We start from the raw sequence: 12,420 nt of genomic DNA, 5'->3' as shown, positions 1-12,420 counted from the left end.
GTGTTTTGGGGTGGGATTTTTTAGGGGATATGTCTTTTCCATTTAACATGATGATACAGCTGCAGCCGCTCCAGCTGCAATCACTCTGATATGACAAAGAGGAGTTCAAGAGAAAAAATGGGCTGAGCTTTATTTCAGTCCATTGCCTTTAGCTATGGCCACCAAAGCCTCCTACATTACAATAAATTCTTGCCAATCATACTGGATTGGTGAGTGAGATAATACTGCCAGCAGCAGCCTCCCCAGGTGATATGAGCCAGCTGTGTGCAGTCAGCATGGTGACATTCATGGGCATCATGGACGGTGGGGGGGAACTGTGGGTGTGTTCTTTCACTGGTAGAGAGTCACAGAGTGGGGCTGCACAAGAGGACTTTGTAATCCAACCTTAGGACCCCTGCAGCACCAATTTCCACTCTTCCCTTATGGTGACAGTGAGAGTAACTAACCTGATGCTGTCTGAGATTGAGGAGCATTTGGTTGGCTCCAGCAGAGATGGCAAACTGGTTCTCAATCTCATGAGTACCCTGGTGGATTATGTCATGAAGTTGGAGCTATAGGGAAGAAGTCTCCTGACAAGGATAATCCTGAGATGGACTATGGCAAGAGTATGGTTTGCACCAACCAGGCTGTCTACATCTCCAAAGCCAGGAATTTCCACATAGAGGGTGAAACACTGGAATGAGGTGCTGGCTAACTGAACAGCATCTTTGCACTGGACTAGGAGATGTGAGGTCAGAATTTTTCCAGCACTGAGTAGGTCTTCCTTTGCCAGTATCCATGTGCTCTGTTTTTGTCCCATTCTCCTTTTCAAATACATCATATGGTAAACCAAGGCTTTGCAATGATTAGTCATGTTGTACAGAAAGCAGTATTTGAGAGTGTGAGAAGTTCCCCATGAAGAGTATCTGTGAAGTGAACATTTGTTGCACAGAAATCTATAACAACCTTTCTAGTAGAAGGTAGGAACCTTTCAGCCACAAGCAGATCACTGAAACATTCTTTGGTCATCTAAAATGCTTGCCTTTGGTGTTCTTGACCAACATCTCATTAAGTATCCACCCGGTATATGAGCTTTGCTTTATTTGCAACTATAGTAAAGACATTATTAGAGTCATTTCTGTATCTGAACTGAGAGTCAAGAAAAATGAGACAAACACTGAAAACACCTTTACAAGTGTGATATTTTCACTGAACTGCAGAATCAAAAAGTGGTTTAGATTGGTTGCAGGTCTTCTGGCCCAAATCCCCTACTCAAACAGGACTATGTAAAACCTGTTGCCCAGGAACATATCCAGATGGTTTTTAAATTTCTCAAAGGAAAGAGGCTCTACAACCTCCCTGAGTAACGTGTTGCACAGTTACTTGATATTCAGAGGGAACCACCTGTGTTTCAATTTGTTCATATTGTCTCATCTAGCCATTGAGAAGAGCCTAATTCTACCATTTTTGCACCTTCCCTTCAGATACCATACAACCCAGCATGCACACACATAAATGCAGAGCTGACTATGAAAATGTACAAATCTAACAAACAGAGTGAAGTCAGTGGTATGTAACAACCAATGGGGTATAAGACAGTGGATTTTTCCAGGAGATGCTTAAAGCAAATAGAAGCCTCCTAGAAGGTGTACTCTACCTTCTCAACTTCTCTTTTTTAGGGTGTGAGAGCCTGAAATGTAATGGCTAATGGTGCAAACATTTGGCCACTTGCAAAACCAGGGGTGCTTTGCTGTCAATTGCCCAGGTGCAGAGGGGGTGAGCACCAGAGGATGACCATGACAAATCGAATTTTGTCTAGCAAAACCATTGGGTTGTGAGCCAAATAAGGGAAGAGGCCAATAGCTTCTTATTGCCAAGTAGAATAGTGCTTTTTATCATGTCCTCCCTTAAACAACAGGCTCAGGTATGAAAAGTTCCTTCTGGGGGTGTACTGGGACATTTACACATAGGCCTGAAGGCCTTCATCCCTTTTGAGGAGGCTTAGCTGGTTAACAACACTGATGTGAGGCGCAGCTCTCATGTCTTAGAAGGTGTCATAAACCATCAAAGACCCTTGAAGCACCCACAGACTCATTTCTTGGGGCCTTCCATCAGAGGCCTGTCATGATCCACAGTGTTGCAGTGTAAAACTCCCCGTGCAGGGGAGGTATGTGGCCACTCCCATCTATACCTGAATATATAATAACCCACTGAACTTTGTGTTTCACAGGCTTCCCTCTTATCCCCAGCCTCTATTGGATCAAGACTGCAGCCATTGCTTTGACCAACAGACATCTAGATTTCAAAAATCGTCTCATCACTGGATCCATGAGTGGTAGTATCTTTCTTTCTTTCTTTCTTTCTTTCTTTCTTTCTTTCTTTCTTTCTTTCTTTCTTTCTTTCTTTTCTTTCTTTCTTTCTTTCTTTCTTTCTTTCTTTCTTTCTTTTCTTTCTTTCTTTCTTTCTTTCTTTCTTTCTTTCTTTCTTTCTTTCTTTCTTTCTTTCTTTTCTTTCTTTTCTTTCTTTTCTTTCTTTTCTTTCTTCCTTCCTTTCTTCCTTCCTTCCTTCCTTCCTTCCTTCCTTCCTTCCTTCCTTCCTTCCTTCCTTCCTTCCTTCCTTCCTTCCTTCCTTCCTTCCTCTTTCTTTCTCGCTTCTCCTAACTTCTCAAAATATTGTAAGTCAGACTAAAAAAAGCTCCAGTCAATTCCTTGTTGTGTCTAAATAAGGTTAAAGTTGGTTAAGTTTGCAGAAACTTTGTGAAGTGCTGTACATTGTCTGGATGCTGTTTTAAAATTTGCCAGGTTATCTCATTCTACCTTATTATTCTGAAGTTTTCAAGTAGAAATTTGTTCTTGAGCCTTCTGAGAATTTTCTTGTTTTACCCACATGTCACCCAGAGTGAATCAAACCACCTTTCCCTAAACCTGTTGAGCAGACTGGGGAATAACATAGGGTCTGTTGGGAATCCCGAAATTTAGTCCACAGGTCATGGGTGGTTGCTACCCCAGACTAGTTTAGTACTGCAGTTAGAGTGTGCCAATACATGGAAATTGTGCTTTTGAGCTAAAAACTGCAGTGGTCAGACTTCACTTCTTCTCTGACTCGGAAGCTCTACCTCATCCAAAGGTCATTCACCCCTTACACATGCATTAAAGTCTTAGCCTTGATGCACTGCAGCATGCTGATGCTTCCTGCAGGCTACCAGATGCCACAGTTCTGACAGAAAAGAGGGAGAAAGGCTAAGAATTGGAAAATTATTTTCATTATAATAATAAGTACCTGCAAAACACCTCAGTTCTCAATATTTTCAGCTGAAGTTTGCATATGTATTTTGCCACCTACATATATATTTGTGTTCTCAAAAGGGTTGGGCACCCACATCCATCCAGCCATGCCAAGGCAGTACACTTACATAACAGATTTTTACTACTGTATCAGTCCTTTTCCTCCATTTCCAGCATTGATTACATCTTAGTTGCCTGTAGAAGTGCTCTGAAAAGTCCAAGAAAGCAATTTTAAAACATTAAAGATGTTATGGATCTGACCGTTCTTACCCTGAATACTCTGTGCCCTTCACTGCTGTTTGAACAGATTGCTGCTTTAGACACTCAGCTGCTGATATGTTCTTGGTAGCCTGTTACTGTCTGGTGTTTGATCCTCCTACACGTCCTACTTGTGTCACATCTGATGTCTCTCTCAGAAGGGTATATGCTCGGATCCAGGTGCCCGCTGACACATTACTTTTTAATCCTGGTAAGGATCTTGTGACACTGCACAAGAAATTCGGTTTGGTCTGTCTGTGAGATAAAGACTGCTCAAGCAACTGACTCCTGCAAGTCATGGAATATGACTGGTAACATCTCTAGGCTAATTAGATCCAGAAAAGGAAAAACAGAGTTTCAGTACTACTAGGGATAACCATCCTCATCACCAGGAGAAACATGCCAGCTAGAGCAAACCAGAAGTGGGAGCTCACAACACTATGGGCATTTTGACACCCTTCAAGTACTGCTGTGCAACACCAATGACACCCAGGAAATCCCTCATGTCCTTTATAGGAAAGTTGCCCCTCGAGTCACTCCCACCAGCATCTTCTTTGCACTTTCCCCATGGCTGCAGCCATCATTTCCCTTACTGGAATATGTAAGGTGCAAGACTTTTTGAATTAGGAAACACATTCAATTATCTGGAATTTACTTAATTCTTCCAGTGTGACTGACGTTCCCAGTGCTGCTGAAAATGAAGTGTGTGGTATCCCTGGGTACCTGTCAGGAGCTGACTCCTGAGAGCACCCTCCAACCCATGCAGCTGTGCAGAAATTTTCTATGATGCAATCAATTCTGTTGCATGGCTTCAGGGGTTTGTCAGGAGATGCTTCTCTGCAATGGGGCTCACATCCCTTAGTCAAAGGGAGTCAGGGAGCACAAGTGCACCTTTGTATCTAGGCTGAATTAAGGGATATTGCTTAAGGCCTCTTGAGTCCAATGGTCTGTGTAGGAAGTTCATCATTGATTAGACAGCAAGCACAATTCAAAGAGGTGATGCAAAATAAGTCAGAGAAAGTGTGATCAAAGCTGGTCATAGAATGCAATCAGTATCTACAAATCCTTTTGCACCACAGGACCTATGTAAGCTCAGCACACAAAGCTGACTTTTCAGGCCACACCTGCAGCAAGGACTGAGAAATTTGTTCTTTTTCTGGAAATCCCCAGACTGTGCTGAAGGTGAAATCAGACCACTTATACCAGTCCCAACTGCAGATCATTCTGGGAGGAGCACACGATTTCTTTCAAAATTCAATTGCGAATCTGCTCACAGTTCAAAAACATTCCTTCTACAAAAACAACAATATTGCTGAAACAACTTTGCGCTGTATGATGTAAGCTCCTCAGGTTTCTGCAAACTGTCAGAATAGAGAACATGACACTTTTATATTACAGTTATCTAAGAGGCTGAGGTGTTTTAGTTTCCTCCCTTTTAGGTTGTTTTAGGCATTATTTTCTTCAGAGATAGAACTCCGAAAATGTTGCTATGCTATCTGGTAGACCTTCCAAACTGTGAGGAAAAAATATCCAGGCTTTTCTCTCAACAAGAATATCCAATTCATATTATTAAAACTCAAGGCACCTTTGAATTAATCTCCAAAAAGATTCAATCAGCAGGACAAAATTCTAACAATCTCACACCCTCCAATATTATTCAAAGTTAAGCTTTGGCTCAAGCAACTAGAAGGAAGACAATCTTAAGTCTGGATGATAAAGCTGCCAGCAGATACATGTGTTCAAAAGTGGTTGTGTCACCACCTGCCTTTCACCATTCCCTCCATCTGCACAGATTGACCTTTGCCAAAACACACCAGCCTTGCTGTGTGCAGGTAGAGATGTAGCTGTTGTCACTTTCTGCTGCTCACGTGTGCTCTCACTGGATGAATGTTTTTCCTCATCTTGTCCCTAATCTGATACTGCCAGACTTTCACATCTCAGATGAGACTGTGTTCAGGAATCCATCAATGGATTCTGTGTGCAGAATCCATTACAAACAGATTGTTGTTTTACAGGTCTCTCATCATTCAAGAAAAAAATTAATGCATTCACAGTGTACATGACAGAAGCATGTTAGCAGAATACTTTTTGTTGCTTGTCTTTTGAACTCCCAACGTTGTTCATCAGTGACACTTGATAGAGTTGAAGGAAAACACAATCCAGCATAAATTTTGAAGTTTCCATCACAAAAACACTGGCAGCCTTTGCTATTACTGTGAAAAGGAATTTAACTTCTTCCTTTTTGCAAAATATCATTTGCAAAGGAGCAATAGGTTGTCACCATTGGAGGGGATAAAAGAGATGCTTTGTAACTCCTTTGCATATTACTTGCTATTCCTTGAAGCACTGTTGAAGTCTGTTTTCCAGATCACAGTATCTGAAACCAGACTGGTTTCTTCTGAAGGAAACTCCAAAAGGTAGTTGAGGAAGGAGTGAGGTGTTTCTACTTCCAGTGGTGGTTACCCTGAGGCAGTTTCATGGCATGAGACAATGGGGATCTGAAGCTAACAAAACTGCCTTCTGATTTCAAAAAACTAATTTCTCCATCTGAAATTATGCAAGAGTGAAATATGCCTAATCCTGCTCCTGGGATATTTCATGCCATATCCATATATATGTGAATCGCATGGAGCGAAGTAAACATTTGACAGCAAAAACTAGAAAGACTGAAGTCCTAATAAAATAGGCAAGCAGAGGATACCTAACATGTATGAAATTGAGCAAATGATTTCATGTCTTAGCCTTTTAATTTTCCTCTCTACTTTTGAATTTCTTTTGCATTGGAAAGTTTTCAAGCAGTTTCTTTCCAATCTCTGTAGTTGTCTGAGAGACTTATAGTTGACAGTGGTGTCATTACAAGTGCAATACAATAAGAAGGTAATTCTAGTAAAACACAATTTCCCGTGAACACAGAAGATGGGGCAGTGATCTCTAGGAGAGGTCTTGTAAACTTTCTCATTAACTTCTCCAAAAAGTTGGTGGATATTTCTGTGATGTAAAGCTGGAGCCTTTAAAACACCAGGAGGGACATTTGGGCTATATGCATTTGTTCCTCCATGTTCACTTTGAAAGGCACTAAAGTACATCCAAATGAAGCAGACAGCTTTGAAGTCATCAGACCAGTATTACACTCTCTGTTTGCGACACTCCTGAGAGCAACAGGGCTTCACTGTTCAGGAGCAGTGACCTCAAATAGCCATAGAGCTCACCTAGATCTGAGCTTCTATCTTTGAATGGTCCCACATGACTTTCAAGAACCTGTTGGTGCAGATTGGTTGCTAAGGACCTGTCACTCTGCTCTCTTAGGTGATAGAGGTATTGCCTGGGCTTGAAAACTGAAAAAAGCCCACTCCATTTTTTAAGTGCAACACCACACATTTCCATGGAGGTTCCATTAAATACTACATCCTAAACCTATCTGTAACTGCCAGGTTCAACAAATAATTATGTTGGCCCTTGTAGGCAGGCTTGCTATTAAAATGGGGCAGGAGGTTACTGCCAATTTCTGTTGCTTTTGCTTTAACTGTTTTTATGTAAATTAAAAACTCTTTAGAGCATAGAATCAATATTTGTTTTTATTTGAATGAATAATGTCTGAAGTCTCTCCAGGACTGCATAGGAAAGAATTTGATTGCTCTCCCCCTTGGGGTTATATTTGAGGAGTAGCTTTGCAGTGGATCAGCAGGTCAAAATTGATGGAAAAGGTGAAAAAGGAGTAAGAAGGTTGCACAGATGAAGCAAAAATGGCTATAATGTCTACTTATGATTTAACCTTGCAAAGATTTTGGAAGACATTCTGGTTTTTCATAGCTTCATGAAGCAAAAATAGAAATTTTTCCAGTAACCATGGAAACATGAAAACAACGATTGCTGGAAATTATCTCTACTTGTCCTATCATTGGATGACACTAAAGTTAAGCCACACATGCATCCTCAGCAATGCTGCCACAGCTGACAGAGAATGAACCTCGCAAAAGTCCTCAATTGTCTGGAGCAGCTGGAGCCACTGCACTTTTGGAATATTCTAATTCCAGCTGCTGCTGTCTCAAGCTATACCTGCTTTCAGCAAGTGATTCTGTGAACAATTAAATACTGAAATCCTAACCCTGTCTGAGTATGTGTTTTTTCAACCAAAAGACTTAGTATCCATGAGCACATCAACTGCCTTTATGTGCCCTCAGAGCTCTCAAAGTAAAGGTCAGCAATTCATGCAATATCTCAGAGCAGTCACCATCGATGTTTATCCCTATTGAAAGGGAGGGAGAGAGATACAGATGGTACCAAATCAAACAGCAGTTATGGGTCTTTGGAGGGTAACTTGCTGTTTAGGTCACTAACAATAAAAGTTTATTGGGGAAAAAAAACCCCCAGAAGAATGAATGAAAATGGACTTTTTGGGGGGAAAAACAAGAGAAAAAATGAAGAAGCAATTGGATATGAAGAGAAGTGTTCCAGATGCCACAAACAGCATGAGAGCCAGGTCTATAATCTGCCTGCAGGAATCAGATCAGCTGTTCTTCTGCACACCACAATTGCTACACATTAAAGGAAAAGCATGAGATTAGAAGCATCTCTGTGACTGTCCTGCTGATATATTTGTGAAAGGATTTGATTTTGCTACTTCACTCCTCTTTGCGAAGCAGCTGGATTCATGCTTTTCCTTTCTCCGAGGAGTTTGCTGTGGAGAGTACCAGCCTCATGGAGCATCTCCCTTACAATTTCTTTCCCACTTCCTTTTCAGATAACTACTCCATTCCCCCAAACAGTGAAAAGCTGCTGACGTCCCCTATGCAGAGGAAGTGTTAGGAGGGAATGATGATGGTGCTAAAACCGAGTTACACAGAAGAGATACTCACCCAGAAGTCATATGGAAGCTGGGAACAATTTGTGGACATTTGGAAACAGGGACTTGCTCCTTCTGTTAGAGTATCTGAAGGGGATGGAAAAGATTTCTAGTGATTTCCTGTCCCTCCATTTGTCCCTCTGTGTTTCTATGAACAGGACTTCTATTTATATTGATTTGCTTCCAAAATGGTCACATAATTCTTCACCTCAAGGCCATAAAAGTGACAGAACAGACACTCCCCACTTTTGCCTGCCCTTGGTTGTCCTTCTTGGTTGTCCTAATATACAATTCCAAGTCCTTCCTGCCCTTGGAGTTGTACACTAGGCATTGCAATAACATGTCACAGCACACTCAGGTAGCCCACACTCCCCATAGGGCAGTTCTGAGTGCACAGGGAAAGGAACAACTCCTTTGTCATTTGCAAGTCAGAATGGATGGATACGACAGAGAGTGTATGGCAGAAGAGCTGGTCTGTCTCGTGCTGGCAGCAGCACCTCTGCTGCTAAAGGTACTGCAACTGTTCGTTAACAAATGCAGTTTGAATCTTGGCATGTCACTATCCATATTCCTAAGCAAGGGGCCACTCAAACATCTGATGAAGGGGTTTTCTTTCCTTCCTGTGCCAGGAAGCACGAAGTGAATCACCTTCATATTCATACTCACAGTGTGCTCCAATTTTTATGGTTCTTGCAATCTGCACAAAGTTTGTTACTTTTAAATGCACCCTAAAAAGTTGAAACACTCTGCTTACAGGATGTAACTGCTTAAAATGTATAGTCTAAGATAAAAAGTCCTCTCTCACTGAGCTCCTTCTAGAAGGTTTTTAAAATTAGAGCCAGTGAACTAAAAATGTGTTCCATCTTTTACTAGTGAGTCATAACCTGTTAACTTGTGGGAAAATGGGCTTGCCAATCTAATAAGGAACTGACTTGCTGCCTTCCCAGTTTTTGTGAGTTGTCTGCTCTTTGTTTCCAGGTGGTTGTCATGATGGATGCTGTTCAGTGCAGGAAGAGCAATAATTTAACACATACTCTAATACAGTGCAGTAGCCCAGAGTATGATCATAGTAGCTGGAAAGGAAAGAAATATTTTAAAACAGAAAAAATTAGTTTCTGCAGAAATTAGACAAAGAAATGACTTGGGGACACAGTGCAATTAAATACTCTTTCTTTGGTCTTATATTTTCTCTGCAAAATAAGTAGAGGCAGAGGAGATGAAACAACCTGGAATAAGCAACTGATGGAGCAATGTAGCATGAAAAGGGCAGTAGTAAATCGCCTTGAGAAACTCAGCAGTTTTCCCGACAAAATCAACTAATCCCTGGGCTCCTAATGTACATACACATATACATTTTATATATGTGGTTTTTGAAGATATCTATACACTTCTATAAGAATGAATATTATATTTAAGGTACTTTCTACAGAAATTCTTACCTTCTATTTGCTTCATGCCATTTCCATCTCAGTAAAGGTAATTGTTGAACATGCTAAGGCAATTTATGGGCACCTGTGGGCTCATAAATCTTATGTGCTTATCCTAGAGATGTATATTCTATATATGTACTATATTAGGTGTTTTCTATCATCCATCACTGTACAATGTATCTTTGGTAAAAAGAAAGAAGAGGTATTTTGTGAAAACTGATCTTTGACAAAGCTGACACCAGCCAGCCCTGTGTGATGGCAGATGCTTGATGCCCTCATTATAGAGGGAAGAAAGGAGATGTGTAGTGACACTTCCTCAAGTTTCTCCTCTCCTATGGATTTTTCAGTGTCCTCAGGAAAATAAATAGAAGCTTAAAAAATTTCTCCAATAGTTAGGCTTTCGGGAGAAGGTCAAATCTTCATATTAAGGTCCCAGTTATGGGTACTAGGATAGAAAGCATTTCAGACTGTTTTGAGCTAGCGAAACATTTCAGAATGCTAAAAGTGAACAACTGTTGACAACAATGAATGTGCTTGGAGGAGGAATATTTCCATTTCAGGAAGAAGACTGCGAATGACTCTGCATTAACAGCTCAGCTCAGGAGTAAAGTTGTGATTGTGCTTGCTTGCACTCCTCTAACTTAGATTGTGTGGTTTCTGCATGTACCCCAGCCACTATCATTCATTCATTCTGTTAGAACCAAACAAGAGCTCAACTGATGTAAACCCCTGCAACTCATGAAGTCTGGGCATTGGGTCCTCAGTACCAACACCACAAACCTGTTCTTACTGGGTTGCACTACTCATTAATGCAGAGATAAATGAGTGAGTTAGGTACTGAAACATCTTTAGGGTGTTCAGCTCCCAATTCTCTACCTGTTCCAGAAGGTGCTTGGGGCAAGCCTGGCCACCTAACTCAGGCTTCTTAAACACAACACTGAAAGTGGAGAATGAAAATACTCCTCTCTTCCATCCATGTTTGTGATTATAAATGAGACTCCTACATGACTGAGAAGTCCTTTCTCTATTAATTAATTATATGAGTTGACCATGGTGAGTGGTTACACTGAATCTTTAAACTTCTTATGAATTTATGAGATAAGCAGTTTCTATGCTAGACCATTAATTTAAATACTCATGCAAAATCTAGGATTACTTGATGCTTTTCTCTCTTTCATGAAGGCTTATAATGACCTTAAAAGCATTAACTCAATATGAGGTCAAGAAATTATTTTAGCTGTGAAATTAGTTGCTTAATAAGTTTCGTCAGAGTCAAGTAATCGTGCAGGCTGTAAGGCTCAAGTAATTGTTTCATTTTTCTGCATACATATAAATATATTTAACTACTACTCTGCATAAATAAAGAAGTTAACAAGAGATTTTCAGTACTTGGGTTTACAGCGTCCAAAACATACAGAGAAGCATGTATCAGCAAAATAAAACATTAAAAAATTTAAAATTTCTGTAACTACTTAAGAAATCAAAGGCTATTTGAATGTCAAACATCAGTATATCACCTCTTATATAGTACAAACAAGATCTCACACTGTTTTATCATTACTTATTAATAGCTTATCTTTGATTATATCATAAGTCAAGTTTATAGGTTGCAGTAGGAAAAAACAAATATATTTGAGTTTAGCCATAATTTTTAATGGATAAAAAATTAGTATGATTATAAAATTATTTTCCTGATAAAACATTAATTATTTCATAAATAAAATATTAGATTTTGGTACCACTGTGATGCTGTCTGTCTTTTTTAGTCTCAGAAATATTTATCAATTGAAATAGGACAATGCATAGGCAAAATGTTTTGAAAAATTTCAAAACTGACAGAATGTGTTCCTGCCTCATAATAAACAATTTTTGAATGATGTTTATTAAAATGGGCTCTCAAGTGACAGTTAATAAATGCATAGTTCTATTATGCATGCTAAATTCAGCATTCTGAAAACTTTAAAGCAAATAGATCAAAACCAACAAAGATAAAAAAGTCACAAAAGACAAAATACAGCAACACAAAAAAATGACAGGGAAATAATTCAGTCTTAAAAATTACTTATTATTTGGTAACTTGTAGCAACAACTTTATAGAACTAAATTAAAGGCAAATCAGAGTCTTTCTGATGTTTTAGATGTGCAATTTCTCTAGTGCATATAGTTTGCTCATACAGCAGAGAAATTCACGTTATGAGGTTCCCTTCAAAAAAAGCAAAAACTCCATTTTCCCTCTATTTCTAATTCAAAATTATGAACACTCATGGATAACAAATGAAGGAAAGAAAAAAAGTGCAGTAAAATTTAATTATTAATTTATTTTTATTAAAACCTTAAACATTTCTTCAGTATCTGGAGAAATTAGACTATAAGCAGTATGCTTGTATGTATATTTTGCATATACTCAGACCATATCTGCACTGAATTGCAAAAATACTGGATTTTATGTCCTTTATTGTAATTACTCCATTGGCTCCTTGATGTTCCACAGGGTTGGTGTGATGATGGAAAGAGTTGCTTCAATCATGTATTTTCACCTCTATTTCTAAAAGGTGAAGGGCAAAACGTTAAATCAAGGAGCAGTTCATCTTTAATTAAGAAAAACATAATTAGGCATTATCACATA

The sequence above is a fragment of the Cinclus cinclus genome, chromosome 4 (assembly GCF_963662255.1).
Source record: "Cinclus cinclus chromosome 4, bCinCin1.1, whole genome shotgun sequence".
NCBI lineage: Eukaryota > Metazoa > Chordata > Aves > Passeriformes > Cinclidae > Cinclus > Cinclus cinclus.
This window is presented reverse-complemented; position numbering follows the sequence as displayed.